Source organism: Macaca mulatta, chromosome 8, assembly GCF_049350105.2.
Source record: "Macaca mulatta isolate MMU2019108-1 chromosome 8, T2T-MMU8v2.0, whole genome shotgun sequence".
In the NCBI taxonomy this organism is placed as follows: Eukaryota; Metazoa; Chordata; class Mammalia; order Primates; family Cercopithecidae; genus Macaca; species Macaca mulatta.
Window position 1 is genome coordinate 82,454,953 of NC_133413.1, and position 18,768 is coordinate 82,473,720.

An 18,768-nucleotide genomic window follows, 5' to 3' on the forward strand; every position below is an offset into this window, starting at 1 on the left:
AGTAATAAAACCCGTATAAGTCTGGCATATGGTTACCCCATTTTACAATGATGAAATTGAGTCTTCACGCTGGCTTAGGTGTTCACTTGTTCTTTTCCTGAAAGCCCACAGGCTCCCAAGCTGAGCAAGGTGCAAGGGGACCGATGTGGAGTCAGTCCAGGACAGAGCTGGCAGAGATAGCTGGGCCAGCCTGGCTCCCGCCAGTTCGTACAGCAGAACAAATGCGTCCAGCTCGATGCCTGAAGTGCTGCAACAGGTGGCTGTCAGAGGCTGACTTCATCACTCAGGCATCATTCCACCTTAGTCTCCCAGGCCATGCTATCCTTAGCGGGGGCGTTTTGGGGTGGGGGGAGTATTTCACATAACCCCTCCCACTCACCCGCATTTGCAAAGGTTTTCTCCCTGTACAAGTTGTCTTTTGGTTGGAGGCAGGGGATGGGCTGGTTCTGGGACAAGTTGAGTAAAAAGATCGTTTGCCCTAAGTTATCTCTGGGGTGGGGAAATGCAGGGAATACTTGACAGAGTGTGGAAATCTTTTCTGGAGCGTTAGAACTTGAACTTGACCCTAGGATCACCTTGCCAGGTGAAGGAGAGGAGAGGGACAAGAAGGGGCAAAGAGATGGGTCGAGGAGAGCCAGGCTAGCTTTCTGCAATGACTATTGATGACTTGAAGCTATCAGTATAAATATATAGTCTCACACATTAGGGGCAGGCGAATAGGTTTTTAAAATCTGAATTGTTTATACAGGTGCAGAACAAAGTCTTTCTTTAGAAAAGATTAATGGTGAGGAGAGCGCTAGATTTCTCTAAACAGTCACAAAAACTATACCCAGCCTCAATGCTGAGGAGGTCATGGCCAGTTTCTTGATTTCTTGAAGAAACGGTCTGACCCCACCAGTTCGGGCTTATTTTTCACAGCACTTGCCTCCCCCTCCCTGTCTTCTTTCTCTCTCATCCCCTCCCTCCCTACTTCCCTCCCTTTCTCTTCTACTCCATCTCCTCACTCTCCCTCTGTTCCCTTTCAAGAAAGTCAGATATTTTATTTTGTTTGTTTCATCTTTCATTTTCATTTAACCTCCATTTCTTTCATTTTTGTGAAATCAAGTTATATTTTCATTTATAACTGTTTTCAAGTTGCAGACTTGTAATGAAGGTTAGGAAAAGTATCTGATGTACATTTCTTATAAGCATATAACTTCAGTTTGCTTTAACATGTTTGTAATATCTGGCATTTGGTCACCTCCTACACTTTCAAAGTGCTATTACTTTTTCTTCTCCTTAGATGATTACAACAGCCTCTCGAGCTGAACAGTGTAAGTGTAACTATCTCTTTTGAAAGCCTAGTGTTTTTCATGGTTTTGACAAGTTACGTACTGCAAATGAATAATACAGCCTTTATTTTTATATTATAAAGCACACTGAAACCAATTCCTATTAGCTTATGCGTTACAAACTCTTAGATTTGAAACAGGTATAGACTGTTTATGTGTACATCAGTGGTCTTGAAATTCTTTAGTGACATTTAAAAAATATTCAATGGGGTTGAGTAGGGCTTAAGTTGCATTATAAAACAAAATATTTAATAATTCCTTTAATATTACCTTTAATGTTTCTTCATTCTGGCTTCCCTGCTTGCTGGATATATGACTTTTGGAATTTGCATTTTTTTGAGCCCTAGGTTTCTAATCTATAAAATGGATTATCTCTTTGAGCGGAAGAGAAAGTATATGAGCAGTTGGCTAAGTCAGAGCCTGGTACATGGGAGAAGATCAGTAAATGCTAGTTAGTATTATGAATTGCCTTGCCCAATATTACATGGCTAGTAAAAGTCAGGGCAAGAACCTGACCCAAGTTTTGTGCTCCAGGTCCTATTCTGGGTTTCAGATAGTACCAGGATGTTCCATTTGCTTTGACTGCAGGCTGCTAGGGTCTGAAGTACACAGTCTCATCACATGACATTTTTCACAGGTTCCATATGGGACCTCACTGAGGGGAAAAAGGATGGGACCTCATTAGAAATTTTCTTTTCTTCCCCCAAATTCTCTCACCCTAAAATTGCAGTGCTTCTCCAAGTCTTACTTTCCCTACTGGCATAAAGGATTAAGCCAGAAACCCTGCTAGTGGTGTGGTATAGGTGAAAGGAGCATGCCCAGGCGGAACACAGATCAGTGCCTAACAGATTGAAACACTGAACAATGCAGGCTTGGTTTATTTTTTAATAAGGAAGCCATGAGATGGGATGATAATTACAGACCATAGAAAAAAAGGCCATTTGTTGCCACTTCTTTCCTCCAACACCGTATTAAGTAATGGGTGAGAAACTCTAGAGTTGGGCAGGTCATGTGGACTTAGGACTCACGAAGAGCAAAGGCTTCCTCTGTCCTCTGTGATGGCCGGGTCAAAACTATGCGGTGAGTAGGTACTTAAGAAATAGTTGTGGGACCAACACACAGCATCCTGTTGCCTGGAGGAATTGCCACACCTTTGGGCAATTGCCTATACTTTTGATCTAGGAAAACAAATAATCTAGACCAGCACTGGCCAATATGGAAGCCATTAGCCACATTAAGCTATTGAACACTTGAAATGTGGCTATTCATGTACTGTACTGTAAAATGCATACCCAGTATTGAAAACTTAATATGAATAAAAGAATATAAAAGCTCTCATTAATATTTTAAAATATGAATTATATGCCAAACAGTGAGAACATTTTGAATCTATTAGGTTAAATGAAATATATTACAAAAATTAGGCCGGGTGCGGTGGCTCAAGCCTGTAATCCCAGCACTTTGGAAGGCCGAGACGGGCGGATCACGAGGTCAGGAGATCGAGACCATCCTGGCTAACACGGTGAAACCCCGTCTCTACTAAAAATACAAAAAACTAGCCGGGCGAGGTGGCGGGCGCCTGTAGTCCCAGCTACTCAGGAGGCTGAGGCAGGAGAATGGCATAAACCTGGGAGGCGGAGCTTGCAGTGAGCTGAGATGCGGCCACTGCACTCCAGCCTGGGTGACAGAGCAAGACTCCATCTCAAAAAAAAAAAAATTAATTTCACCATTTAAAATTATTATAATGTGGTTACCAAAAATGTAGAATTAGATATGCAGGTCCCATTATATTTCTATTGGACAATTCAGGGATTAATCTCATGGATTAACTATACCCCTGTACCTTGAGCATCTACTGTTGGTTGTGGCAAGGTGTTGGTGAGACCCACTCCCACCCACTGGGAGGGCACATTCTTGTGAAAATAAGCTTCTCTGTATTATCTAGCCTGCATATCACCACGTGTACTCAACCTCCTATCTATAACACACTCTGCCAGACACACACACATGCTGGAAAAATGAATGCTTCTGCTCAGTGGTGTGTTAGTCACATGGAATGCTAGTCTCGGTGTGTGTTGGCCACATGGGATGATAGTCACATGGAGAGCCAGTCAGGTGGGGACAGGTCACATGTAAGGCCCAGGGTTAGGTCTGGATAACCCAAGGCCTGAGATCTTCTTCCCTTGTCTGCGCAAAGCCTTGGGCTCTGCTCCAGGCTCAGGGCAGCCTCTGTCCTGGTGTTGTGCAGGATGCCACCACTCTTCAGACCAGAAAAGGAAGAAAACTCCCTTTACCTGGGCCCCACCAGCCATCAGGTTGGGCGTTCATGGAAATAGTCAAAGCCTACATGTGGAGCCCTTTGTCGTCCACAACATAACCAGGCCTCTGCTGCTGGTTTATTTATTTAAGGATTGTGGCAAGATTTTTTACTCTCCCCTCTGAACGTCGTGAGGCCTTAGCATGGAGAAGCCAGTGCCTGGATGGTTTGTGGAGGTTGAAGGTGGAAAAGCCAGGCCTAACAAATTAACAATGAAAAATGGAGCTGGGGGTAGGCTGCGGAGAGGGAAAGCGATAAGACTCAGCAGGGACCTGATTTTTCTTTGCCTTTCAGGAGAGAAGAAAAAGGTCCTCATTGATTGTCTTGACAACTAAAGCTGTAGGCAACTTCTGCAGGAATTGTTTTTTAACAGTATCTCTAGATTTTAGGGAGCAGATGCTGAGGCTTAACTGTCCTGGGAACCCCAAGTTCCAACTGGAATGCTGTGTGTTTCCTGTAAATGACTTTGAATACTCAATTAGCCTAGTATAGAAGCCCAGCTTTCAGAAAGTAAAGGCGCTCTAGTGAAGTTTTCTGTAGGAGGCCTGTTTACATAATCCGTGGCCCTCCATGATGTTGGAGAATCCTGAAGAATGTTGAATACTAACCCAGTCCTACTCTGAGTTAAGAGTGTGGCTTGTAGATCTGAAAATAATCTTATTTTTGTAAACCCCTGGAACAGCCTTTCACTCTTAGGCAGAAGCTAAGAAAGTTCTGTCTCAGGAGATTTTCTCCTTTTAAGTACTTTTGATTTTATTGGCAATACCGGGAAATGTGAAAATATTCTGTAATCAAAACAGCCCTTGAAATTGTAGCACACAGCTCTGGTCTCCAATGTTTGGTCCCAAGCCTACCTTGGTTTAATTGTGGAGTTAACCAAGGAAAGAAATATCATCCTGTCATGTGGCATGTACTGAAAAGAGCCCCTTTTGCTGTGGACATCAGGAGATCTCTGCATTTATCAGCTGAGAGGCCTCGGGCCACATGCTCACACTCTTGTAGCTTGTTTCTCTGTATGTAACCCATGGAAGTTGCCAGAGTTAAATGAGATTGCCTGCATGCAGGCTCCTGTGGAAACTGAAGCATTGTAGAAGGTCGGTTATTATATTATTTTCCACATTCTCTCTCCCGTAGGAGCTCATGTTTTCCCTTTTCCCTCTCCCAGTAGCAGGCCTTGCTTAAAGTGCAACCCACAGCCATGGCTCATCCCCTATAGAACATCAGCTAAATGCCTCCTGGCGCCAGAAGGAAGTTCTCATGTAATAGATACTTCCTGGTGTCACAGAACAAAGATTCTGTCCTCTTTGTCAACCAGTCCCTTACCCAACTCATCTACAAAAGAAGGGCCTAACTTATTTACGTATGACCTTTGTTTCCCTAATCCCAAGGCCCTCTGGCCTCCAATTCTAAAGTGAGCTCTAACGGATGATCAAAACAGGAAGGTATTTTAGGAAATATGCCCACTTCTCTTAATTTTTTCCCCCTTTGGCTCATTTATGTTACTCTGTCCAATTAGCAGAAACAAACAAATAAAAATAACCTAGCTACATTCCTCTTCAGGTTTCAGTTTTAAAGGAGAACTCCTTGAGGATATTGGAAACAGAGCTACTTAAGGTATTCTCATGCGTTGTTTCACCACTCCGCTCCTATTTCTTCTTAGACTGCCACCCTTAAGCAACTTCCTCTAGGAAAGAGACCCAAAAAAATTAAAATAAATAAGAGGAAAACAAAAAGATTAAATGGTAAACTTAATGAAGGCTGAGGCTGTGTCTTGTTCATAGGGGTACCCCTAATGTCTAGCAGCTCATGAAAGGTACTATCTAAATATTGGATGGGCCAGGCCCAGTAGCTCATGCCTGTAATCCCAGCACTTTGGGATGCCAAAGCAGGAGAATTGCTTGAACCCAGGAGTTCAAGACCAGACTGGACAATATAGGCAATATAGGCCCCATCGCTACAAAAAACTTTTTTAAAGTAGCCAGGCGTGGGAGCACTACATGTAGCACGAGCTGCTCGGGGACTGAGGTGTGAGTCTGGGAGGTCGAGACTGTAGTGAGCCGTGATTGCAACACTGTACTATACCCTGGGTGACAGGGCGAGATACTGTCTCAAATTATTTTTTTCGTTTTAAAAAAATTATTTTTTTCCATTTAACACAAATAAATATTTGATGATTGAAAACTCTCACACACACATGAACACAAGCCCATCTGTGCTCATAATTAATGGGAGACAGGTACTAAACCCATCATTTGCCCTTTATTTAGCCAATTCAGTTTATTGGCTCAGTTTATTACTATGTGTTCTACCCAGTGTCAGCAGTTATAAGGACTCTTTTACACTTCTTATTAACTGAATGGACTTCTAGGGAATATTTCCTCTTATCAAATGGAGTATATTTTCCTACTTATTATACACTGTGCTTGCCACAGTGCCCAGAGGAAGTCTAAATAACTCAACAATTATATTTATTATAAACGTCCCAGGAACATTCTTTTCTCTACATGAAAATGAAATAGTGCTTTTAATACCATTTGCTACCATTTTTTTTCCTGACTGAAAAAATTCAGAATCTTTGTAAAATTTCAGGAGATCACAGACTTACAAAGCTTAGATTAAGGAGAGCAAAAGGCCAAGTGTGGAGCCCTTAAAAGTGCATACTTTTAATGGTTAAGCAGAGAAGGGGAATTCAGAGAAAAGAGGCAGTAATCAGAGAGGCGAGAGGAAAACAAGACAGTAGTGTTATTGAAAGCAAGGGAGTCATTTCAGAAAGTCATGGGTGGGGACTTTCAGTTGAGACGGTCTGGCTGACAACATTTTGAAGTGTCGCCTGTGCTCCAAACACATAGCAATGAGAGCTAAAATGTGAAAACAGAAAAGCTAAAAAGATGCAACCATGTCCAAAAGCAAGGAAAATATCTCTTCAGACGAGTGGACCATAAAGTGAATGTTGAGTAGGGATGAAACTCCTGCCAGGTCCAGGAGTTGAGTTTCTTTGCAGTTGGGGAACAAAGTGGTCTCATGAATGGAAGGAGGCTGACTTGGGTAACTGCTGAAATTAGGATGTGGGAGAAGGTAAGGAAGCAAAGGAAGTAAGCCCAGCCTGGCCAGGATATTGGCTCCATGACTGGGTCAGTTCTGATTAGTTTTTTGTCTTCATAATCGGGCACATGTTCCTGCCTCTTTGCATGCCTGGTAACTTTTGGCTGGATGCCACACACCATGAATTTTGCCTTTTGGGTACTGAGAAATTTTGTATTCCACCAGATATTATTGATCTTTGTTCTCAGATGCAGTTAAGTTACTTGGAAATAGTGATTTCTTTGGATCTTTAAGATGTGTAGAAGGAACCAGAGCAGTGCTCCTTCTAAAGCTAATTGTCCCCCATTACTGAGGCAAGACTCTTATAAGCACTCAACCTAATGCCCTGGGAACATGAAATTTTCCAGTCTGGCTAGAACAGATATTATTCCTGGCTCTGTGTGAGTAACTGGCTGTGTTCCCTTTCATCCTTTTTGGTGGTGCTTCCTTCAGCCTCTGGTGGTTTCCTCACATGCTCGTGATGATTGACTGAATACTAAAGGGACACCCTCTGCAGATCCCCAGGTTCTTTCTCTGTGCACCTCTCTTCCGTCTGCCACCCTGCCCAGTAAATTCTAACTATTTTGGTCTGCCTAGCTTCTCAGGTCTGTCTTCTCAACTCAGGGAGTCTGTTTGGCTCTCCTGGGTCCCCTTGTCTTGCTCCACAGCCTGGAAACTCTGTCACAGCACTGGCTGGGACAATTGTAGGGCTTCCCTTGTTTGTTTCCCATCTTTCAGGATTTATTGTCCTTTATTAACTCGTGTAGAATGTTTTAAGAACCATGGTTTTATACATTTTGTCTGTTTTAGGGTAGTTTTAGGTAGAAAGGTAAGTCTTATCCCTGTTACGCAGTCTTAGCCTCAGGTGGAAGTCTTTGGAATGGCACCTTTATAGGAAACATATTTTATTTTATTTTGGTTTTGTTTTTAAGACGGATACCTGCTTGAGCATGCTTGTACTTTGAGAGGAAGATACTGGAGAAAAGAAAGAGATTAAATATATTAAAAATACGGGGAGGCGATTAAAGATATTAGCATATGGGAAAGATATATTAAAAATACGGGAATAGTGATGGAGCAAATCCCACAGGAAATGGAGGGTGATGAGTTAGCCTTAAAGAAGAGGATGTATGTATGTTTTTGCCTGAAATAAGAGGAAAATACATACTGTAGGATGTCTCTGTAGATCAGTAGAGATTTGTAATGGGAAGTTAAATAAGTTAGTCCCTGATGGTCTGTTTTCTCAGTGGAATATGAATTAAAGTTATCTGCATAGAATAGGTGGGTAGACATGAGTTATTAGAATAAACAGAAACAGGGAATGTGGGGAATAACCATTCTGGAGAATATAAAAGGAGTCTGAGTAGGGGTAAGGAAATGTATTGCAAAACAGTGTTAAGGCTTTGACGACACTGATGAGCACTTATACCCATTAACAAATGTGAAGTTATCTAGCATAGTGATTCACATGGAGTGGTTTTCAGCTAGAAATAGCTGAATCTTAATAAATTAACCTGTTTACATTTTTAATAGCAAGAACTTGCAAGAATGAACTGTTTATGGCATCATTAAGTTTTAATGAGGTAGAGATGCAATTTAGGAACTTGGAGATCAGGGGAAATACTCTTGGAGATTTAGATGAAGTTTCTACAGTTGGGGACCCATGGTATGCAGGAGAGAGGCAAAATGAAGCCATACTTTTAACTCTTTGGGGTAGGTGGAGAGGGAAGGATTTGCAAAGATGCAGTATCACCATATTGCAGAAATGTTGGGGATACCACTGACAATATAATATGGAGTGATCTATATATTTCTCAGATCTTTCAGTTGTGCCTTATCTATGTAAAATGGACTTAAGGTCAAAATACATGAATGCATGCACACACACAGACGTACATGCAAACTATTTTTCAAAACTTAGGCTATCTGGAGATATTAGCAGATTTCTTTCAACATATCCCACAGTCATTTGGAACACAGCAAATTTAGGGTATTTTAAATCAATAATAAACTTATGATTTCTTCATTTTTGCTATAGGGCACTCATTAACATGTAGTTTAACAGGGGCAAAAAAGTAGAGTATGTCAGATTGTACCCCCATGTCCTTATATTCTCATTTTAAACATTACTATCCCCCATATTTTACAGATAAAGATATTGGAGTTAAGAGAGATGAAGTTCCTTGCTGAAGAATACAAAGATAGTTGAAGGGGAACTCAGATGTCTAGAATGAGAGTGTAGTGCTCTTGTTACTGTATCATGTCCATTACGGTTAATTTTATGTCTCATCTTGGCTAGGCCATTGTACCCAGATAGTTGCACAAACATTGTACTAGATTTTTCTGTGGAGATTTTTTTTTTTGTATGAGATATACATTTAAATCACTAGACTTAGAGTAAAGAAGATTGCCTGCCATAATATGGGTGGGTCTCATCTGATCAGATGAAGGCCATAAAAGAAAAGACTTACCTTCCAGGAAGAAGAGGGAATTTTGCCAGCAGACTGCTTTCAGACTAGAACGCAGCTCTTCTCTGGTCTCCATCCTGCCAGGCTACCCTCCAGAGTTTAGACTTGCATCTTACACAATCGTGTGAGCCAATTCCTTAAAATAAGTCTCTCTCTCTGTCCTCTCCTCTCTGACACACACACACACACACACACACACACACACACACACACACACCCCTTATTCACTGTGTTTCTCTAGAGAACCCGTACTAATACAATATTCTTGGACAATGCATGTGAAATACTAGGGAATTCAATAAGCAGGCTAAGCTACAATGCTGGGCACTCTGCTTAACTCCAGAGTATTTAAAGGAATAGTAAATCTTCTAGTTCTTGATATTTAGCATTCATTTTAGAAGCCATAGAAAATGAGTCTGACCAGGGAGGAAAATGTCACAAGTAACTTTTATAGTTACTGTAAAAGTTACTTGTGGTACAAAAACACATTGACTTTTTAGGTTTAATTCTAATGTTTATACTACTTGGTTGAAAAATACTAATTTTAATTACAATATTTTTGCTTGGATAATCACTGAACCTTCCTTGTAATTGAAATAGAATTCTCATCCCACAAAGTTCATACTTTAACGATGTGCAGTTAAGTGATTTCTAAGTATATTCAAAAAGGTTGTGCAACCATCACCACTCTGTAATTCCTAAACATTTGTATCACCCCCAAACAAAACCCCATAATCATTAGCAGTCACTTCCCGTTTCTCCCTCTTCCGGAGCCCCTGGCAACCACCAGTTTTTCTGTCTTTGTAGATTCATCTGTTTTGGACCTACTACATATATAAAATAATATTCCATTGAAAAACTTTCTATATAATAAGCTACAGACTTTTAATGCCTGTTTTCTTTTACCAAGCATAATGTTTTTTAAGATTCATTCATATTTTAGCTTGTTTTTGTATTTCAATTTCATGTGCCTGATAATATTTCATTATATATAATTATTTTATTTTTAATAATTATAATTATTTATTTATCAATTTATGGGCATCTGGAATATGTCCAATATTTGGCTATTATGAATAATGCTGCTATGAATATTCATGTACAAGTTTTTGTGCGAACATATGTTTTCAAGTGTCTTGGGTATATACCTAATAGTAGAAATGCTGGGTCATATAGTAACTCTATGGTTAACTATTTGATAATCTATCAGGCTGTTTTCCAAAGTGGCTATACCATTTTACATTCTCAGCAGCAATGTAGTTTCTCCGCATCCTTACCAATACTTGTTATCGTTCTTTGTTTTGATTATAATCATCCCACTGGGTGTGCAAGTTATATCTTACAGTGGTTTTGATTTTGCATTTCCCTAACAACTAATGATGTTCAGCATCTTTCAATGTACTTGTTGTATATTTATCTATCTTCTTTGGAGAAACATCTATCTAAGTCTTTTTTCATTTTTAAATTGAATTTTTTGTCCTGTTGTTGTTGAGTTGTAAATGCCATTTATTATTTGTTGAATGCTTCCTCCAAATTGTATATGTCACAAACTTAATCCACAATGTGGCAGTATTGAAAGGGCCTTCAAGAGGTAATTGGATCTTGAAAGCACAGCTTTCATGAATAGATCAATCTATTCATGGATTAATAGATGAATGGGATAATGGATTAATGGGTACTCATGGGCATGGAACTGGTGGCTTTGTAAGAAGAGGAAGGGAGAGCTGAGCAAGGTTCAGCCCCATCACTATGTGGTTCCAGGCTTCAGGATTCTTCAGAGTTCCCATTAGCAAGAAGGCTCTCACCAGATGTGGCCCCTTGACTCCAGACATCTCAGCCTTCATAACTACAAGAAATAAATTCCTTTTCTTTATAAATTACCCAGTTTCAGATATTCTGTAATAAGCAGCAGAAAATGACCTAAAATACTCCCTCAGCTTTTGTTAATATGAGGATGTCTTAATTTCTTATTTAATTTTGAAGGATAGTTTGCTGAAATAGGATTCTTGGTTGGCAATTTTTTATCTCTCAGCACTTTGAATATATTGCCCCACTGCCTTCTGGCCTTTAAAGTTTCCCATGGGAAATATTTAGGTGGTTTTATTGAGGATCCTTTGTAAATGATGAGATCCTTTTGCCTTGCTGCTTTCAGGATTCTCTCTTTGTCTTCCTCTCAAAAGTTGTGTTATTATGTGTCTTGGTGTGGGTCTCTTTTAGTTCATCTTACTTGGAGTTTGCTGAGTTTTTTGGATGTTTGTATTCATGTATTTTATCCCATATGGGAACTTTTCAGCCATTATTTCTATGAATATTCTCTCTTCCCCATTCTCCATTCTCCTTATAGAAATCCCAGAATACATATATTCTGTTTGATGTTGTCCCACAGATCCCTTAGGCTCTGCTCACTTTTCTTTAATCATTCTTTTTTCTTTTTCTTTTTAAGAGACAGTTTCACTCTGCCTCCTAGGCTGGAGTGCTGTGGCATGATTATACCTTACAACAGCCTCAAACTCCTGGGATCAAGCAGTTCTCCCACTTCAGCCTCCCTAGCAGCTAGGACTACAGGCATGTGCCACCATGTTCAGCTAATTTTTAAAATTATCTATAGAGGTAGGGTATCACTAAGCTGCTCAGACTCATCTCAAACTCCTGGTCTCAAGGGATCTTCCTGTTTTGAAGTGCTGGGATTACAGACATGAACCACTGTGCCCTGTTTAAACTTTTTTCTTTTGTTCCTCAGACGAAGTTGATTTCCATTGTCCTGTCTTCACTGATTTTTTTTCCTCCCTGCTCAAATCTGTCTTTGAATCCCTCTAGTGATTTTTTTTTTTTACTTTAGTCACTATACCTTTCAGCTCCAGAATTTCTCTTCATTTTCTTTTTAGGTTTCCTATCTAATTGTTGAAATTGTGATTTCCCCATAAGAAATGTATTACTTGTATTACTTAGGGTTTTTTTTTTTTTTTGCCATGTTTTAATTTTCTTCCATTAAGGTATTTTCTTTGTAATTTCTTCACTGACCCATGGGTTTTTAAATGATTGTGTTGTTTAGTTTCCATATATTTGTGAATTCCCCAAATGTATTTCTCTTACTGGAGAAATATTTTGTATTATTTCAGTCCTTTTAAATTTATTGAGGCTTGTTTTGTGGCCTAGCATAGGGCCTATCCTCGGGAATGTTCTGTGTACACTTGAGAAAAATGTATATCCTACTGCTGTGGGGTAGAGTGCTCCTCCAATGTCTGAAAGGTCTGCTTAATTTACGGCTTCCACTGTGATTGTAAGCTGTCTGTTTTCAAGGCTACTATGGAGCTGGAAGAGAAGAAAGGGAATGGGAATAGGACAAGTTAAAACACAGCAAAGCTTACTGTTCTTACTGATATTCAGCTGTTTTTCTCCAAAAAAAAAAAAAAAAAAAATACTCAGATTGCTGCAGGACTTTGGCTAATTTCAAGCATTCTGAAAATGTCAATTCTGATAGTTTTGTGAGTTTTCTCATTGCTTTCATGAGGAAGATTATTTTTGCAAGTCTGTCATTTTTGTGGACACCACCTTGTCTTCCACTAAATCTTAATGCATATTTTATATATCATGAGGTCCAATTAAAAGAGCAATAAATTAAGTACCAATTCTCTATGTGTAGGAAGGAGAATGTTAAGAAGTTTCACATATGTTAAGAAGCTCCATATTTAGTCTTTTCTGAAGTTTCCAATTTTCATTGGCACAGGAATCAGGCAGAGCAGAGGAACCACTGGGATTCAGCAAGATTAGCTTCACATTGCTTGTCTACCACATTCTCCTATGTAAACCACCCTCCTGTGCGTTTATATTCTTGTCTCTCCATCTTCCTCAATAGCTTGTTTCTGGCTAGTCTTTCCATGACAGAGGCTGAATCATTCCCTTGAGAGAATCTGGCCTAAGAACAGCTGTGTCTGAAAGGCTTTCCTTCCGTATGCAAGAGGAAAAGCTAATTAGAGGGAGAGGTGGGTTTAACTGTTTGTATCTATGATGATGATGATGATGATGACGATGACAGGTTGATATCCTCTAATCCTTCTGTAAAACAATTTTTAGATCAATAAAAATAAATACAATGTATTTAGTTTCTTTTATTCTTATCCTTTTAGTACTTTCACATACAAACACAGGCCTCCCACTACGACCAAGTAGAAGTAGTCAATTAGCGTATATTCTGTCAATGAATTCTGGGATGAACCCAGTTAATTTAAGTCTTTAAGCAAGGACATAGTGACCACCTAGTATGGACTGGGCATATGATTAAATTTCTGCTGCCATTCTCCCAGAATTTCAGCACTCTCCCATTCCTCCTATATCCTGCTTGCAAACCATCAACTATAGATTAGCTTTATTTTTACTGTCCCTTACTTCATTCATAAACACAGTACAAAGTGATCCAGATGTCATAAAAAAAATCAATATTGTTTTTCTCTCTCCTTCTCTCACACTCTCACTCTCTTTTTCTCTCTTTCTCTCACACACAGTGAAATGAAAAAACTACCTAAAAATAAGAAACGTTAGGTGAAGATGGTTTTTTTAACTCACACCACTTCCTAGTCTTAGATAGGGCAACTGGAGAATGGCCATCAGTTATTTCTTTCTCTTCTTCACTGGCCTTACTCACCACGCAGAGACATGTTCCAACACTACTTTGAGATATTAAGATTGTGGGGAAATTTTCCTTTTGAAAGAGTTTACCTCTATATCAAATATGTGCAAAGAAAATTTTCAAAATTATTTTATCAATTTACTTTGTAGAGTTCAGAATGTCCTGGTTTAGTATTGGATTGCCAAGGTTGATATCCAAGGTTTGCCTGTTTACTTATTTCATCTTTGTATATAAGCTGAAATATTCTATATGTGGCTTGATACTCCCGGTTTTGTGGGGGAGGGTGGGAACACTGACAGCTGCCCAGAACTGCTGCAGGGGTGGACGGCTGGATGCAGGTGCACAGACTATCTCAATTTGACAGGCTTTAAGGCTTACATTATCTCTAGTGATATCCAATATCCTGTACAATAAGGTCCTTAAAAACAACAGAAGCAACACAGTTATACATATTCACCAGAGCATATAGCACCACAATATTCACTCAGAAAATTTTTGTGATTATTAAGTTTACAGTGTCACAGCAGCTTAGAAATTAAATCTTGCATCTGACATTATGATACTTTGTTAACTGCAGTTTTCTTTTCAGTCTATACTCTCTATACTACATAAAGATTAGAAGTCTTAAGTTTTCACAACAATTACTTGCCAGAGGAGTGCAAATAAATGCTGGATGAATTATTTCTCTGGTTATATTTTGAAGGTGTAGAATGTTAGTATGCCTCTTATTTTGAGATTCTATTCTCAGTGTCCTCTGATCTAGTCCTGTTCTGCCCCTAACTAGATCATGGACAAGTCTCTTGACTTCTGAATCTCTATTTCCTTGGATTTAATTGAATTGGTATTTCCTGCCCTGGAAGTTATCACAAGGTGGTTTTGAGAATGAAGTAATAAGAAAGGATGTGAAAGTAATTTGGAAATGACTATTAGAGGTAGACAAGAGTGAAAACTTACCTCTCTTCCCTGCTAGGTTCTAACCTACAGAGAGAAGTACTAGTCAAATGGGGGCTGAAAGTATCATCCTTTTAGACAAAGAAGTAGTCAATAGAATTCAGGGATCTGAGAAAGGTAGATTACAGAATGTGAATTAGATCTAAGTCCAAAAGTAGGTCCCCTTCCTCCTAGCCCAGAGAAAAACCTCTGTATTTTCAAAGTGAGTCGAGTGTTCTGTGCAGCCTTCCAGTCCACCTCTGGCAAGTTCAAGGGCTGCTTCTGAAAGGCAGGAGGAACTGGAACACAGAGAGAACAGCATACCTCCCCACTGAGCTGAGCAAGCACTCCCAAGGTGGGTTAGTACTCAGAGACATGAAATGCAAAGGTGTGCACCAAGGTAGGAGAGAGATCTTACTGCATGAGCACAAGACCATCAAAAAGAATTGTATTTTGTGCCACCAGTCAGCAGCACCCTGTAATCCCATCAAGTAGGGAAATATGCTCTAATGGAAGTCATGCTCTTACCAAACAGATTAGCACCTCCCTTTCTTGTGAGGAGGAACAAGTAGAAGAAAGAGACTGGAGTGATGACTTCATGGCTTTCTGGAGTGAGAAAGAGATTGGGAGCTTCCCCCTCTATGTACGAATGTGTGAAGAAGAGCAAGAGTCCTCCTCCCACGCAATCATTGGAATGAGGTATGTAAATAGATTAGGGTTTGCTTTATGGGGTTTGTCTCAGTGAAAAGTCCAAAGAAATTGGTTATATAAGGTGCCTTAAAAGTCACTTAAATATTTCCCTCATTTTATAGTAAGAAGGGGCCAACAGCAAGTTAGTCGCTAGCTCAGAAATTGACTAGTTCTCAGAAAGAGGAATTGGTTCAGAAAATAGAACCCACACCAGGTGGGTAGGACTTTGGTGGGGGCCTTGGGCTCCCAGAAAGCAGCATAAGAACACTGGGTCCTCTGGGGACCCAGGGGAGTGTGCTCTCAAACAGGGGAGGGGAGAGCAGAATGGATGTAGAGGAGATGAAGACTATAATTTTGTTTAATGTAATTTCCTGTAAATACTAAATTACACCACTGATTTAGATAATCAAGATAATATCAAGTCATAAGCATAGTTTATATTGTATAAATAAGGAATATGTATTTCTTTCTTCCTACCCTTTGAAGGCTTGTTTTCTTCTTTGTAGCATTTACCCTCCACTTGTTATGATGGGAACAGTACTAGGCTTCCATCTGGGAGCAGCCACTCTCAGTCACGTGGCAAAATTGGGCCTGGCCCACTCCCAAGGCTGATGGGAAGTCTGCTGACTAAGACCTGGCCATTCAGAACACTTCATTTCTCTGACCACAGGAACTGGTTCAGGGAAGGTCACGTGATCCAAACCAAGAAAATGACACCCTTTTACTGGTCCTCTTGGAATTGAAAATTCCTTTTGCTGAAGAGTTTATAGCTGAGATGCTGTGATATAAACTTAGAGCTGAAGTTGGCCATCTTGCCACAATGAGGAGGGAGCTGAGTTGAGAATAAGGCAGGCCCAGAGTAAAGCAAAGCTGAAATATGGAGAGAACGTTATTTCTTATGATGTTTTTGAGCATCGTAATCAGGCTTGTCCAAAGTCAGCATCCCATTACAATTTTCAGTTACATCAGCCTTAAAATTCTATACTCTCCCCTGTTTTTGTTTAAAGCAGTTTAAATAATATTTCCATAAGTCAAATTCAAAATAACCTTGACTCTTTCTCTTTAGAAACTCTCAAGCATGTTACCTGTGAGTAACATTTCCCTTTTCTTCTCTTTCTATTTCTGCTTTTTATTCACCTAAATATCTTCTAACCTGAATAATAAAGCAGAAATTTATATCCATTTATCAACGGTTAGGAGGAACAAGTAAAAGAAGAGAAACTAGAGTGATGACTTCATTACTTTCCAGAGCAAGGAAGAGAATCAAAGCTTCTCCTAGTAGGCTGTTCCATAGTGTGGAAATATCACAGTAGGAAGATATTTTGCAGTTATTTATTGCTGTGTTACTACTCTGTAACTTTGTGGCTTACAGCAGCAGTCATTTTGTCATATATAATCATGTTGTCTGTCATGACTTTGACCAGGAACCAGCTGGATAGCTTTTCTTTTCCACATGGCCCCAACTGGGGTCATATGGAGACATTCACCTGATTACTGGCCTTGTCTGGACAGTCTAACATGGCTTATGCATGACCTTTTGGTGGGGACGGCTGGGTTCCACCGGGGCCACTCCCATTTAGTCTCAGAGCTTCTTCACATATTCTTTCTTGGTGGATCAGGACTTCATGAGTGATTATTGAAAGAAGTCTTAAATTTAAGCTGTAAGACTTCTTGTTATCTAGATTCAGAAGTTCCAGGATGTCATATACACCTCATACTATCAGTCAAGCAAGTTACTAATGCCAATTCAGATTCAAGGGGTAAAATAATTAGACAGTTCAACTCCACCTTTCAATCAGAGGAGTAGCGAGCAAGATTTGCAGCCGTCTTTAATCTACCCATAGGTGATATAGTACAGTTGGAAGAGCTTGAACTCTGGGGTTAGACAAACCTGTCTAAGAAGGGCTTCATTACTCCTTGCTGTGATTTCTTAGACTCAATTTGTAAAATAGGGGGCAATAAAACCCCTCTCATAGGGTTTTGAGAATCAAGTGAAATAATTTGTGTGAAGTGCCCTAGGATAGTGCCTGGCATATAGCAGCCACTCAGTAAATTATAGTTTGATCTCTTTAGACAGAGTCACCTTTTGAATACAGCATGTAAGTTCCCTTTCTACCAAGAGTAGAGTCCCCCTCAACTGTAGCATGTTATTAAATGTGCTGAGATTTTTGTATCCATCTGTTAATTCTCACTGTGTGGAGGCATTTTGGGTGGTCAAAAGCTATCAATGAACTCTAGCTGCCTCTTCTTGGTTCCAGAGATAACGTTATTGCTGTTAATAATTTTCAGACTATTGTAGATAGTATGAATCTGTCTGGGGATGGAGTCATTTGTTTTGTAGAGAAATAGTTTCATCAAAAGTTAATAAATTCAGCATCTTTCTGCAAGACTGCTGTGTTCTTTCAGCATGGGGATTTGCAGTTCACTACTACTTTTGCCACAGACTAGGCACATCAGAGCTGAGTACATTTCATCCATGGGCTCCCACTGAAGAGTGAGAAGATCCAGTTGAGTGCTCAACAATGCATCTGTGTTGAAATCTCATCACTGACATCTGGAATCCTTAGTCAGCCTCAGAATTCTCTTGGCATTGACGTCTGTTCAAAGAGGTTGTTCTACATTTGTAAAGTCCCTTCCTCTTGAGGCACAACCCACCCCCCTCCCTTTATGTCATTCTAATAATAATAAATTGGCAGTACATGCTGGCTGTTTGGGATGGAAATAAATTTTATGTTTCTAGCATAATGGGAAAAAAGAAGAGACATACATAATACTCATACTTGGAATTACTAGGCTCTGGAAACCATTATTGCTATATCCACAGCCAACTCTGTGGGTTTACACTTGGCATATGAATTCCTAAGTGTTACTGTTGAAAGTTATGTTCAGGGGGTGTTAATAAATTATGAGTTTTCTGTAGTGCAAGGCTTAATGTTTTGTTCAGTGTTTTGCATACAATTGTTGAAAAGTATCATGATTAATATGTGGGTTTTGTCATCATTTTTCAGTTGTTTGAAAAACTTAGTGCCTTTTAAATGTTCCCACTTAAAGTTTTGTAGAATAGTCGTCCTTTTATTCTCTTTTCTTGTTTCTTAAGATATTTGTGTTTCTACTTCTTTAAGTCATCTCATGTTGCAATATTGAGGCAATCTGGAATGTGGGTTTCCAAATTGTGCCTTGAGCAGCCAGCCAGCTGGGAGCCCTGCACAGATATCATGCTCCACTGCTGTGGGAAAACTGAAACCCTTCTCAACACTAATGACCTCCATGGTTCACAAATTCAAAGAAAAGAGATAGAAATTCTAATTGTAGCTATTGAAATCT

The 18,768-nt window shown here is 39.7% G+C and overlaps 1 long non-coding RNA gene across 1 annotated transcript in view; it reads left to right on the forward strand.

Moving 5' to 3' along the window:
• The window catches only part of LOC100430406 (uncharacterized), a 218,007-nt gene that overhangs the window by 1,589 nt on the left and 197,650 nt on the right, over positions 1 to 18,768 (forward strand). Inside the window, exon 2 of the long non-coding RNA XR_003732403.2 lies at positions 15,290 to 15,453. This is a non-coding gene — a long non-coding RNA (uncharacterized LOC100430406). The remainder of the gene's footprint in view (positions 1 to 15,289; positions 15,454 to 18,768) is intronic.